The sequence below is a fragment of the Canis lupus genome, chromosome 9, assembly GCF_011100685.1.
Source record: "Canis lupus familiaris isolate Mischka breed German Shepherd chromosome 9, alternate assembly UU_Cfam_GSD_1.0, whole genome shotgun sequence".
In the NCBI taxonomy this organism is placed as follows: Eukaryota; Metazoa; Chordata; class Mammalia; order Carnivora; family Canidae; genus Canis; species Canis lupus.
In genome coordinates, this window is record NC_049230.1 from 7,856,600 (window position 1) to 7,870,540 (window position 13,941).

The window sequence follows — 13,941 nt, forward strand, 5'->3', positions numbered from 1 at the left end:
TGTGGCACAGCTTCCCGGCAGGTTCCCACCAAGCACTCCGTGGTGCCAGGTCTGCAATTTACCGTCAGGTCAGGTGCATGCGGTAGGGGACGTTGTGTTGGCGTTAGGCTGCCCAGCCTCTGTGGAATGCCTTTTCTGCATTTGGGGACATCACCTCTGTGTGGCAAGATCTTTTCCAGGGGCCCCTTACAGCCCTGTCGGGAGCCTGTGGACCAGGGATTGGTTCATCAGACAACCGCTTGGGACTTGAAACGGAGAGCCCGTGATGTCAAGAGGCAGCCCGGAAAGTGGGGATTTCTTCCTGGTGGTGGTAGAGGTGACCTCTTGCAACATTCACTCTCCGGGGGCAGCAGGGGCATCGAACCCAACTGGAGCTCCCAGGTGCGCGGGCTGCTGGTGGCAGCTTTGGGGCGCCCACAGTGAGGCCCTGCCTCAGAATTGATGGCCCAGTGGCATGCTTTGGTTGGGTTCTGAATGCTTTCACTTTCCTTTGTTCCTGTTTGTCCCTTGAGCCTGGTTCTCCAGCTTTCCCAGAGATTGCATGAGCATCTTACTGATAAATTTCATGTCTTTGAGGATCAAAATTGGTTTTGGTTGCTTGCCCTCAGAGTCCCTAACTGACATTTCCTTCTGAGTTACCAGCTCCATAAGAGTTTGGCCGACGTCCGTCTAACAGCCAAGAAGGAGGCAGGTGGAGGCATCGGTGGTGGTGGTGGGGGGTGCCTGGGGGTTTGTATGAGGTGGCTTGCGCTGTGCACACACCTGTCATCTCAGGTAGAGAAAAGGCCGTCTGTCCGCAGACATCTCCACTTCGGAGTGTGTTCCTAAAGCAGAGCTTCTCCTCCTCTGCTTCCCCAGCCACGTTCTTCTGGCCGCCCTGAAGATGCCACTGTTGCTCTTCCGCCTGCAGAACTGAGTGCCCAACAGAGGCCGTTACCAAACCGTCTTGCGCTGGAAAGGCTCCAGGGGTGGAGGTAATGTGTCCTTGACGCTTTACTCTCTCTGTCTCCTTCTCCTTTCCCTTCGGCATCAAGGTCCCACGTGCCCCTCCTTCTCTGCATTGTTGTTGTTGTTTGTTTTGCTCTCTGGCCCTCTGAAGACCAGGGTGGGGGCCAAGAGCTGAGCTTCAGCAGCTGGACAAAGCAAGTGCTGGGGACCGAGGGCTGGGGATGAGAAACTAGTCCTTTCTGGAGAAACTAGTCCTCTTCTCAAGGAGGTGCATGAGCAAAGGGCATTTCCGAGTTTCATTGCCATCATTTTATTTTGGTTCAGGGAGGACAACCGCTTGGGACTTGAAACGGGGTGCTATGCGTGGGGTGGGAGGGTGCCGGGAGGATTTCTTGGTGTCATTTTCTTCTTTTTACCTTAAATCTTTAGAAATAGAAGATATTTAGTGTTTACATTTCAAGAGCTTATGTTTAGATCATCCTGATTACATTCATCCCTATCTTTCCTCCTCTCTCTCTGTTAATCTGCTGTTGGTGCCTCTCCTTTTCTTTTTTCTTCTCTCTCCTTTTCTATCTCTTCTAGTGCAGCCAGCCAGTTGAACTTATTTTGAGCCCCACCTAGGCACTTTGCATATGTTACCTTTAATCCTAACAATAATCCTACAACATAGATGGCCTTTTTTTTTTTTTTTTTTTACTTATTAATGATAGGCACACAGTGAGGAGAGAGAGAGGCAGAGACACAGGCAGAGGGAGAAGCAGGCTCCATGCACCGGGAGCCCGATGTGGGATTCGATCCCGGGTCTCCAGGATCATGCCCTGGGCCAAAGGCAGACGCTAAACTGCTGCGCCACCCAGGGATCCCCAACATAGGTGGTCTTACACTCATTTGTTAGATAAAGCCAGGTTTAGCAGAACCAAGGAACCTGCCTGGGATTACACAGTTAGTCAGCAGCCAAGACTCTCTACCCATCCTGGTCAGCCTGACTCTAAAGTCCTTGATCTTTCTATTTTGTCACATTATTAGCTTCAGAGAAAATTTCAGAACATCAAGAGATGGATGGGTCAAACAATTCTGAGCCACATTCAGATGGTGCCTACACTGCTTCCTACACTCTGCTATTGTTTAAGCAGTTTGGAACCCGAGCTGGAGCGTGATCTGGGGGCAGGTGGCACACAGGGTGGTCAGGCCTCATGGCCAAGCATCTGTGTGCTAGAGGGCTCGCTTTCAAAACCTACATTTGTCCTGACATGTTTGCTTTCTCTGGCCCCATTGGCATTCTGATTTCGCTCAGTCTGTTGAGGGGACAGGTTTGTCCTTACTTTTTAAATAGAAATATAGAAAGCAAGACAGCATAATGCCTGAAGTAGAAGGGTTCTTAAATGGTCTTTGCAGATACCACACGGTCTCCTTCACTTATGCACTGTGTGGTCTGGCATCTGGAAAGGGTCCGGGACACCATGGCTCGCTCCCAGGCAGAATCAGTAAATATTTGCACGAGTGAATAGTGTCAGGCATGTCAGTGTTCAGTGTGAAGAGCAAACCTGCAGCACACCCACCCCAGGGCCCCCGATGATGTCAGAGGAAGGGACATCCTCCCACAGAGTTAGGAGCTGGGCAAACCCAGAGAAGAGAGGACGAGCGGAAGAAGCAAGCTTAACTTGGGAATGTTAAAATGAGTTCAACTCTGGCTGCACTAGAAGAGACAGGAAAGGAGAGAGGAAAAGAAAAAAAAAAAGAAAGAAAAGGAGACACCACCCACAGATGAATGGAGAGAGGGAGGAAAGATAGGGGAATTTGATCCAGCAAAGGACAGACCAGGTCTGTAAAAGGGACAGGAGGCTGGACTCCACATCGCCGCCTGGTGGGATTTGGACTTTGGCTGTCAGCTGGGGGCTGAGATGCCAGTGCCATAAAGGGCCCAATGCAGTCGTCTTGACGTCTTATCTTAAGAGCCACGTTCATCAGCTGTATCTGCCGGGGCTGACATTTGTAGTGGAAGGGGTGGTTGTTTGACTTCACTGTTTGCAGATTCCTGAGACTCTACCTTCGACAAATAGCCAGGCAGGCATCACCCCCGATGAAGGAGCCTGGACGTCTGGGCTACACACATTCTCAATACCTTGACCGAACAAAAAAAGAAAAGGTGGTGGAAAGGGGATGGAAACTGCATGCGGCACATGTGCTGTGCTTAATTAGTGTGTCATTGGATGCTCCCTACGTTCACTGGCCCCGTGCTGGATGAATACGGAGGGCCCAAAAGATTTGATTAACAGTTGGTGACTCTGTAACAGGCTCAGACTTCTTTTCAAGTCCCGTATGTTGTCTTTTCCCTTCCCCACTTTCTATCCTAGCTGATGAGCCTCTCCGGGCTCTGTAATCGTGTGAATGTCCTCATATTAGATCCGCTGAATCTACCAGCCTGAATGTATACTTAGACCTTCCACCTGTTGTCTTGTTAGAAGGAACAGTGTTCCTGCTCCCTTGACTTCTGGATCTCGCTTCTCACCTCTCAAAGGCTTCACTTCCTTCTCTCTGCTGTATCATTTCCCCCCAGTTCAGCTGGATCTTCCCATCACAGGCATTCCCTGCTTTTCGAAAGTTCACATCAGGCCCCTTTGCTTTTAGGAAAGGTAAGCACTGGGTGTTAGATTATATGTTGGCAAATTGAATTTAAATTAAATTAAAAATTAAAAAAAAAGCAGACTTCCATTAGTACCTATTTTCATTAACAGAGAGAAACCTGAAGAGGATTTTCACTTTTATGAAAAACAGGTGAAAAGCACAAACAGGGGCGCCTGGGTAGCTCAGTCATTTAAGCATCTACCTTCAGCTCAGGTCATGATCCCAGGGTCCCGGGATTGAGCCTCACGCTGGGCTCCCCACTCAGCGGGGGTCTGCTTCTCCTTCTCCCTCTGCCTCTCCCCATGCTCTGTCAAATAAATAAATAAAATCTTAAAGGAAAAAAAGAAAAAGCACAAACAGAATCTAAAGCCGGGTCCCAATAGAGGCAGTGCACTGGACCAGTGAGAGGGGTGCCCAGCCCCTTCCCCAGAGCACACTCTGCATCCCAGCATCCAGCCGCTGCAGCTTTGAACTGCATCTGGGAGCATCCAGGCTGTACCTCCACCGGCTTTGTGTGTCTGTTACCAAGATGTGTCCTAAAGTATCAGAAAAGACTAAGGTGATTTTTGGGGTGTGAAAGTGCTGAAAATTTTTCCTATGTGAAGTAATGGTAATTGCTTCTTTTGCTACTGAGAGGTTTTGTGGAACACTTGACTTTCAGATGGTGGGGAAAACCCGGATCTTAAAAACATTCTCTGATGTCTCCCATCTTATAAACATGCTCTGTTGTCTGCACGCCTCTTTTCAGCCCCTGTCCATCTCTCCTCTCACATCAAGACTTCATGACTCTGGTCCCCTCCGGTTCTCTTCCTCAGCTCCACCTGTCGGGGCTTCTCACATCACCACCCCATCCAGTAAAAGCCAGGAAGGCCACCTTGCCAGCTTTAGCAGCTTCCCAGTTTCTGGGCCTTTCAGCATGGCTGACCCACCCCTTGTGGACACTGTTTCTCTCTTGGCTTCTGCGACATGCCCCCCAGGGCCTTCCCTCCTCCCTCACAAGGCACTTCTCGATCATTTTTGCTGGCTCTTCTTCCTGTCCTTGACTGCTGGTGCTGGATGGGCCCAGGCTTGAGCCTTAGCACCAGTCTCTTCTTGGTCCGCGTTCCTTGTCTGGGTGATCCCCTTCTGCCCCGAGGCCCTAAGAGTTAGAGGGTCATTGGGGCCATGGAAATGGAGAGCAAGGAACAATGTCTGCAGGTGACTCCTACATTTGTGACTCCAGCCTGAGCTCCTGCTACATCCCAGGCTGCCTCCTTTAGAATCACCACGTGGGGGATCCCTGGGTGGCACAGCGGTTTGGCGCCTGCCTTTGGCCCAGGGCACGATCCTGAAGACCTAGGATCGAATCCCACGTCAGGCTCCTGGTGCATGGAGCCTGCTTCTCCCTCTGCCTGTGTCTCTGCCTCTCTCTCTCTGTGTGACTATCATAAATAAATAAAAATTTATAAAAAAAAAAAAAAAAAAAAGAATCACCACGTGGTCATCTAAGAGACATCTCAAACTTAATGTGTCCCAAATAATGACTCTCTGCCTGCCACCCATCCTACACCCTCCCCTAGTGCATCCCCAGTTCAGGAAATGGCATTCATGGCTAAGGGACCCAGAACCATCCTAGACCCAACTCTCTCTCACCCTCCACACCCCATTCTACTTACAGGTCCTTCAGACTCTTCTTCCTCCCAAATAGGGGTTGATGAACTTTTGCTAGAAAGAACCAGAGTCAATGGGCTTTGCATGCTCCACAGTCTCTGTTACTATTCAACATGGCCACTGTAGTAAGGACTCAAGACTAGACAGGATGTAAATGAATGGTCATGGCTGCGTGCCAATGACACTTTATTTATAAAAGCAGGCAGAGGGGATCCCTGGGTGGCGCAGCGGTTTGGCGCCTGCCTTTGGCCCAGGGCGTGATCCTGGAGACCCGGGATCGAATCCCACGTCGGGCTCCCGGTGCATGGAGCCTGCTTCTCCCTCTGCCTGTGTCTCTGCCTCTCTCTCTCTGTGTGACTATCATAAATAAATAAAAATTAAAAAAAAAAAAAAGCAGGCAGAGTGGCCATCTTCAGTCCATGGACCATAGCTTGCTGATCCCTGATCTACAAGAGATCCTTGTCCTTCACCTCCATTGTCCATCCTAGTGCATCTCCTGCTTCAAACCTCCAATGGCTTCCTGCCCTTTGGGGACAGAAGCAGACTCCCATCAAAGACCATCCAAGTCCCTGCATGGCCTCTCCACTCCCAACCATCTACTCCTACCTCACCCATCTTCCTTCTGTTTCATAGACAAGGTGTGGCTAACTTCTCCCTAAGAGCTCCACTCTGGCTGTTTCTTTTCTTCTTCTTCTTCTTCTTCTTTCTTCTTTCTTCTTTCTTCTTCTTTCTTTCTTCTTTCTTTCTTCTTCTTCTTCTTCTTCTTCTTCTTCTTCTTCTTCTTCTTCTTCTTCCTCTTCTTCTTCTTCTCATTATTATTATTATTATTAGAGAAAGAGAGAGCATGGGAAAGGGGGAGGGGCAGAGGGAGAGTGAGAGAGAGAGTCTCAAGGAGGATCCACTTGGAGCTCCATCTCACTACCCTGAGATCATGACCTGAGCCGAAATCAAGAGTTGGACATTCAACCCACTGAGCTGCCCAGGCACCTCCTCTGGCTCTTCCTTTTACCAGATCTTCACATGGGGGTCACCCCCTCTGAGAAGCCCACCTGGACCACCCCATCTAAAGTAGGAAGAGCTAATATTTTTCAGGGGCTCAGTGAATGTCAGCCACTGATACAGACTCTGAATATGAACTACCTACCTTATTTCATGCTCACAGTTTGACAAATTCACAAATCCCTCCAAAATAGATCCTGTTCCTATTTTTACTTTTATCGAAGAGGGAATTGGGGCCGAGGGAGATTATATAATTTGCCCCAAGTCACCCAGGAAGTAGCAGAGCTGAGATGTAAATCAGACTGTCTGGCTCTGGGGCCTGTGTGCTGAACCACCTGTCCTTACTGTCCATGTATTTTCATCAGAGCATCTGTCACCATATTGAGACTTGGTGTTCTTTTATTTGTTGTACTTGTTTGTAGAGTGTCTGCCCTACAGCAAGGAGGGGGAGACTTGGTCTGTCTTTAAACTCACTGAATTCCCAGCTTCCAGAACAAGCATCTGGTAACACGATAGATGCTCACTATGTTTTTAGTGCACGGATGACAGTTTAACTTCGTAATAGGTTAATTTACTGGTATGCTGACAAACCAGTAAGTATTCAAAGATCAGTAGCCCCCGGGCACGCACAGCTGCCACCTGAGACGATTCTGCTGCCCTGATATAGTTTGGTGGGACGTTTCCCTCTGGGATACGACACAACTGGAGGAATATTGGGAGGAAGCATTTCCAAGTCTGCCAGGATCATCGTGCCCTGTCTTGGGATTCACACAACCTGAAATTCTAAGTATCAGTGGACGTCAGCTTTAAGACATTGCAATTTCAGGGACTTGGGCCCGACCTCTGGGGAAGCTGCAGAGCCATAGAAGGAGCTGTGCTTGCAGGAAGCTGTGCTAGGCTCTGGCTCTCCTGGGTTGGGATGCTTGTTTGCTCGTGTGGTGTCTTGTTTAAGTTCTACCAGGTAAAGAGACAGACCGAGACTGTCGGCTCAAGACTGGATGAGAGAAGACTCTGGGTCTTTAGACACAAGACAATGTGAAGTTGGGTAGTTGCAAAGATAATTTGGGAGCACATTGCTGGGTTAAAATGTATTGAATGGCTGGTTTTTGATATGCTTTTGGTGTAGGTAGAGGTAGTAGAAGAGTGGCCTACGTGACCTTTACATTTGAGAAGTTGTGCACAAGAATTGGTGTATGTATATACATATATATTTTTTAAAGATTGTATTTGTTTATTTATTCGAGAGAAAGAGAGAGAGGACAAGCAGGGGGAGAGGCAGAGGGAGAAGCAGAACCAGGCTCCCTGCTGAGCCTGAGCAGGGAGCCTGACGCGGGGCTTGATCCCAGGACCTCGGAATCACAACCTGAGCTGAAGGCAGACGCTTAACCGACTGAGCCACCCAGGTGCCCCAAATCAATATCTTCCAAAGGGAGACCATAAAATTATATTCTGAAGTGTGAGTGCCCCAGGCAGTTAAATCTTTGGGAGTTAACCACCCAGAGTACTATGTGGTTGGAACTTGAACCCTGGACCACTTTTGTACTACCTAAGCCATCCGATGCACACAACCTGAAATTCTAAGTATCATTTTCAGATACTGAAACCTCCACTGAAAATGGAGGTTTCTGAAAATCCAGTTTATCCTCTTAGGAATTAGAGAGTGAAGGGCAACCCCCCAGGGCCCTTCAGCTCCCCCCCCCCCCCCCCCCCCCCGCCATACCTAATGTGGAAATTCCCTCCAGCTGTGCCAGCAGACTGTAGGCAGCTTTGAGGGTGCTGGGGTCCTGACATGGGGCTGGTCTGTGCATTGACGTGCTGGTAATTTTCCACGTGCCCCCTCCCTGCCACCCTGTCCACATTCTGTGCCTTAAGGTGGACCTCTGTGGGCTGCCTCACTGGGCTCTCTGCCCCTCTGGCCCTGGCCGAGTTACCTTACAGCTATAGCTCCCATGGAGTCCCACCTTCCCCATGGCTGTGGCTCTTGCTGAGCTCTAGAACATCATCTCCTCCCTCGGCCCTTGAGCTCCAGGGCTGGTAAAGGCTTGCACCTGCATGGAGCGTCCGGGCGCCTCATCCATCTCTGGCTGATGCCCTTACGCCCACCCACACCTCTGTGCATAGTTCCTTCATTACATTCATTTCAGTTAAACCCCTTTGAGTGTGCCATCTGTTTCTGGCTGGACCAAGAGCGATACAGATGGTTGCACACCGAGGATTAGTGGCACGATCCCCTCCTTCTGGTTAGCACCAGGCCCCTGGCCACCCATGGTCTCACACTGGGGGCAAAATAAAGGACTAACTCAGCAATTTCTAACATGTCACGAACTGCTAAGCTTCTAGAATGTTTCGGCAGTATGAGGCTCTGTTTAGGAAGGCGGGAAGTGGTATCCCAGGTCCGTTCTGGAGGAGACCAAAGTTTAGTTAGGCTTGGCAGGGAAGGAAAGCCCCTTCTCCATAAAGGAACACTCCGTGTAGACAGAAGGCGTGTACACCTTATCGGCAGACACACATAATGCATTTACTTTTCTGCTCTGGACCGGCTTTCATCTTGCATCACGTGGCTGGTGGTGTTAGTGCCAGCTAAGCTCTCTACTAATGGCAGGATTAGAAGCTACAGTTTAATATTAGCCAATTAGAAAATGGTCAGTTTAACAACCAAGAAGTTTCTGGTCTTTTTTCTTTTTCTTTTTTTTTTTTTTTTTTTTTTTTGCTGTGATTGAAGGTGAGGGAAACCTGCTATTTACTGGGTTACTTCTGTGTGCCTGATAACATGATAAATTATTTAAGATATTTCCTTTGATCCAGACTCTTACGCAACCCTGTGAGGTTCGTACTGCTATCCCTGGTTTGCAGACGAGGAAGCGTGGGCTCGGGACGGTCACGTGGAAGTGTACTGTGGCAGAGTGGTTCAGAGTGCAGGTTCTGGTTGAGTGGTGCAAGTTTGCCACACCTCGGTTTCCTCGCCTGTGGAGTGGGTGTTAGCACCTGTGGGAACTGAATGAGATGACGCCTGTAAAGTGCCCAGCACAGAGATTGGTCCATTTTGAGCACTCCAAATATTAGCTCACTTTTCTTTTCTGGTTTCAGCGGTCTGATTTGTAACTAAGACCCTGTTTTAAGCAGCTAGACTTTTTCATTAGGTTTTGATTTTGAATGACTGGAACGAAGATGAGAGGGTGATAAAAAAAAGTTCTTTTTTTTTTTTTGACCTAATTCTAAAGCACTTGATATTTCCCTGTAATCACTTCTGCCATCAGCGGGACCTGGCACATCCGTATGGCACTCTGGGAGCACCCCCTTCACCGTGTGCTTTGCCGTGACTCAGCCGTGCTCTTTAAACTCGGCCCCAGAATCTGGAGGCCATCATATTGGGTCATTAAGGATCAGTCTATGGACCAAATGGCACTCAGCAGTGGTTATCTATTTTAAAATGTTGTTTTTCTCTTCTACCAAATGATTGCTAAGATATCTAGAAAACATTTTTGTCGGCTTTTCTTTGGGCTTAGCGTTAAAAAACAATTCTAAAGCTTCTAGTTCAGAGTGTCAGGAAATCTGGAAAGTATGGGTTATCTCGTGACCTAGGACCATCGCCCATCGTCCTGAATGTGTAGAGTCTCTTTCAGGGGTAGATGGGAGCAGAGGGGAGCTCACATAGGTGGCCTAGTGAACAAACTTCAGTCTAGGTCCCTTCGATGGATAGTATGATTTCATGTGAAGGTAGTTTGTAGTACGGTACACTTGCAAATAAAAAAGAAATAAAGTCACTAAAAAGCAGTGTTTGCTTCTTGCTTTCTGGTATAGACAGGCAATTACAGCAGCAAAGATAGAGGCCAATTTATCTGACATACAGAGGAACGTACACATTCACAAAGACAGAGCTTATTTGAAGGCAAAGGCAGTTTTAGCAATTTCATCTCAATACTGGACATGCAGGAATTACACGTTAAGAAGAATAACCACATTCAAAATACCACAGGAATAATAAAAATAGCTTGCGTGCATACCTATTCCTGACATATTAAAAACATCAATCACATCACGTCACTGACAGTGTTTTTGCAGTCGGGGCTGCTGAAGGCTTTTCTGGATGTCCCCAGTTTCCTTGTCAGGAGCATGGAAGGAGAAAGAAAACTCAGTAAAGCCTTCCTGGGAAGGTAGGAGGGGGCCCAAAGGTTCGGATTTCCTGACCCCCCACCCCCCACCGTCCAGGAGGAGGATGCAAACCATGTCAGTGCTGCTCAGAAGAACAGAGAGGGGTGACGGGTGGTGTGAGTGCCCGTGTAGGACGGGCTTTCAATCTCCCACGATAGTAATTGATGTACTATTTGTAGAAACCCACTGTTGTTCCCTGGTGAGTGACAGCCAGGGAGTGATGGACAGATTACGGAGTAAGTATACTAGGAAAGACGCCACACGCGTTAAACTATCACCGAACATGTTGTCAGAGTCAAGCCCGTACTCTGTTCTTTCTTGCTGACATGATTCTCAGGCTGTTGGAAGGTGGAATGGAGATATTTATTTATTTTTTTATTCCTGGAGAAATGGCTTCCAAATCATTCTGGAGAGTCGGATTGTCTGCTTTGGGCTTGCCATGGGATAGGGTGAGTATGGAGGCCGCTCACAGCATTTGGTTGTGTTGGCCGGGCTGGTGGATTCTCTCCTCCTCCAAACCGATGGGAAAGCAGCCTCCATTAGCTGGTTGCTCTTATTAGGAACCGTTTTCTTCCATTCAGCTGTGCCGTGGCCCGCTCCTGTCTGAGGCCACACCACTAGCAGAAGCTGGGGGGTGGAAGGGGGCAGGAATGAGGCCTGGCTCTGCATCATCCACCGGGGGGATGGATGCCTCTGCTGACTATTTCCTTCAGAATTGGTTCCCACTTTCTCATTTTGTGAAAACTAAGGTGTGCCTTTCTATTGTTTAAAGGTGGGCATTGCGGACTTCTCAAGAGAAGCCATTTAAAAAATTTCAACGTAGGTATATGTTTCCATAAACCTTAGAGAACACTGTTTTGAAAGACGGGTGAACGAGATGGCTAAAGGACATGAACTCTGATGAGCTAGATTTTTAGAATGTGAGACTTCCTGCTCACAGGTGCCCTGTCTCCTATCTTGACGTTACCCGAGGACCTCTGGAGCTCAGCGGACTTGGCATTCCTGAAGGCCGCCTCTGACATTAGGCTTCGCCGCTGACACAGTCTGTCACTTCAATGCCTTGCTTTGGCGCTTCTCCAGCAATGAGGGTTGACTTCATTGATCCTGGAGGCAGTTAAGGAGGCCCTTGAAATCCCAAATCCTCTGGAAACCCATTTCCACGTTGACCCAACAGCCCAGAACCATGTTGCTGATGGCAAACCAGATTTTGTATCTGCTCCATTGGACCAGAAATACTCTGTTTGAGGTTGAGGAGGGATGGGTTTCCCCGGCTGCAAAGACCGCCCCCAGCAGCAGCCACATGCAGCATGGTTGAGGATGTTGTCACCTCTCAGCCCACAGGCCCTTTAGAGTGAGGAGAATGCAAAAGAAGGTCATGTGAAGGTGCAGAGGAAAGGAAAAATGAACCGTCTGTGGTTAGTTGCCTCCCAGAGCAAGCCTGTGGTAAATACTATAGTGCCTAGCCACCTGGGAGTTTGGAAGATTCAGGAGACTATTTTAAGCTGCTAAAAAGCATTTCAGCTGAAGCCAAACAAAGTGAGTCTTTATCCAATCAGAGTCTTTGCTCCAGAAGTATCTGGATTGCAGATGGGCAGCACAGCTCTCTTCCCCATCGCATACTGGCAGGTACTTAAAAAGCACACAAAAGGAGTTGATGTAGATATCCTGAACCATGGAAATGCATTGTAGCGGGATGATGGACAAGGGGAAGACTTCTTTTATGGTGGAGAGCCTCTTTGTGGAGGTGTGCTCATGCCTGAGGAAGAGAACTGCAGTTCATTTTCTTGGTGGCCAAGCATCTCCACTTCCCCCAAAGTGTTCAACCTCAGATTTCTATTAAGAATCATGGAGGCACAAAGCTATACTAATCAAAATAATATGGTATTGGCATAAAAACAGACCAATAGATCAGTGGAGCAGCATAGAGCACCCACAGATAAACCCACATATACATGGTCAGCTATGACAAAAGAGCCGAGAACAGACAATGGGGAAAGGACAGTCTCTTCAATACACGGTGTTGAGAAAACTGGACAGCCACATGCAAAAAAAATTGGACCTCTTACACCACAGACAAAAATCAACTCAAAATGGATTAGAGACCTAAAAGTAAGACCAGAAACCATAAAACTCCTAGAAGAAAACATAGTAAGCTCCTTGACATTGGTCTTGGCAATGATTTTTTTAAAAAAGATTTTTATTTATTTATTTGGAGAGGGAGAAAGAGAGAGAGTGAATACAAGGGTGGGGGGGGGAGAAGCAGGCTCCCCACTGAGCAAGGAGCCCAGTGCAGGGCTCGATCCAGGGACTCTGGGATCATGACCTGAGCCAAAGGCAGACACTTAACTGACTGAGCCCCCAAGTGCCCCTTGGCAATGATTTTTTTGTATTTGATACCCAAAGCAAAGGCAACAAAAGCAAAAATAAATGAGTAGGACTACGTGAAGTTAAAAAGCTGCTACAAGGCAAAGAACAGAATGAAACAGCAGCCCACTGACTGGGAGAAAACATTTGCAAATCATATCTTTGATAAGGGGTTAGCATCCAAAATATATAATGAACTCATAAAACTTAATAACAACAAAAATTTGATTAACAAGTGGGCAGAGGATCTGAGTAGATATTTTTCCAAAGAAGACATACAGATAGCTATCAGGTACATGAAAAGATGCTCAGCATCACTCATCATTAGGGAAATGCAAATCAGAGCCACAATGAGATACTATCTCACATTTGTCAGAATAGCAATTATCCAGAAGACAAGAAAGAGATATTGGCGAGGATGTGAAGAGAGAACCCTTCTGCACTGTTGGTAGGAATGTCATTTGGTGCAGTCCCTTGAAAAACATTATGGAGGTTCCTCAAAAAATTAAAAATAGAACTACCCTATGGTCTAACCGTCTCACTTCTGGGTATTTATCCATCCAAAGGAAATGAAAACAGGCTCTCAAAGAGGTATCTGCACCCCCATATTCATTGCAGCATTATTTATGATAGCCAAGACCTAGAAACAATGGACGAACGGATAAAGAAAATGAGATATACATATATATCTCACGTATATCTCATATATAATATATATGTGATATATATATAAAATGTGATATATATGTGATATATAGACACACACGCTAGAATATTCAGATATAAAAAAAGAATGAAATCTTGCCATTTGCGACAACATGAATAGATCTTGAGGGCATTATGCTAAGTGAAATAAGTCAGAGAAAGATAAATATGATATGATTTCACTTATGTGTGGAATCTAAAACAAAAGAACCCACCAAACCAAGCTCATAGATCCAGGTGACAGACTGGTGGCTTCCAGAGGCAGGAAATGGGGTGGGGGCGAAATGGATGAAGACGCTCAAAAAAATAGATTTCCAGCTATAAAATATGTAAGTCAAGGGGATATAAGGTACAGCATGGCCGCTATAGTTAATAATACTGTATTGCCTATTTGGAAGTTCCTGACAGTAAATCTTAAAAGTTCTCATCACAAGAAACAAAGAATTCTGGAACTAGGTATGGTGATGGATGGCCATACCACTTGGACTTGCTGTGGTG

General features: G+C 47.3%; 1 protein-coding gene across 1 annotated transcript in view; it reads left to right on the forward strand.

Moving 5' to 3' along the window:
- Positions 1-806: 806 nt before the first annotated feature.
- Positions 807-13,941, forward strand: part of SLC39A11 (solute carrier family 39 member 11) — a 403,217-nt gene continuing 390,082 nt past the window's right edge. The window contains exon 1 of the mRNA XM_038546727.1: positions 807-974. The gene's annotated coding sequence lies outside the window, so the exon portion shown is untranslated. The remainder of the gene's footprint in view (positions 975-13,941) is intronic.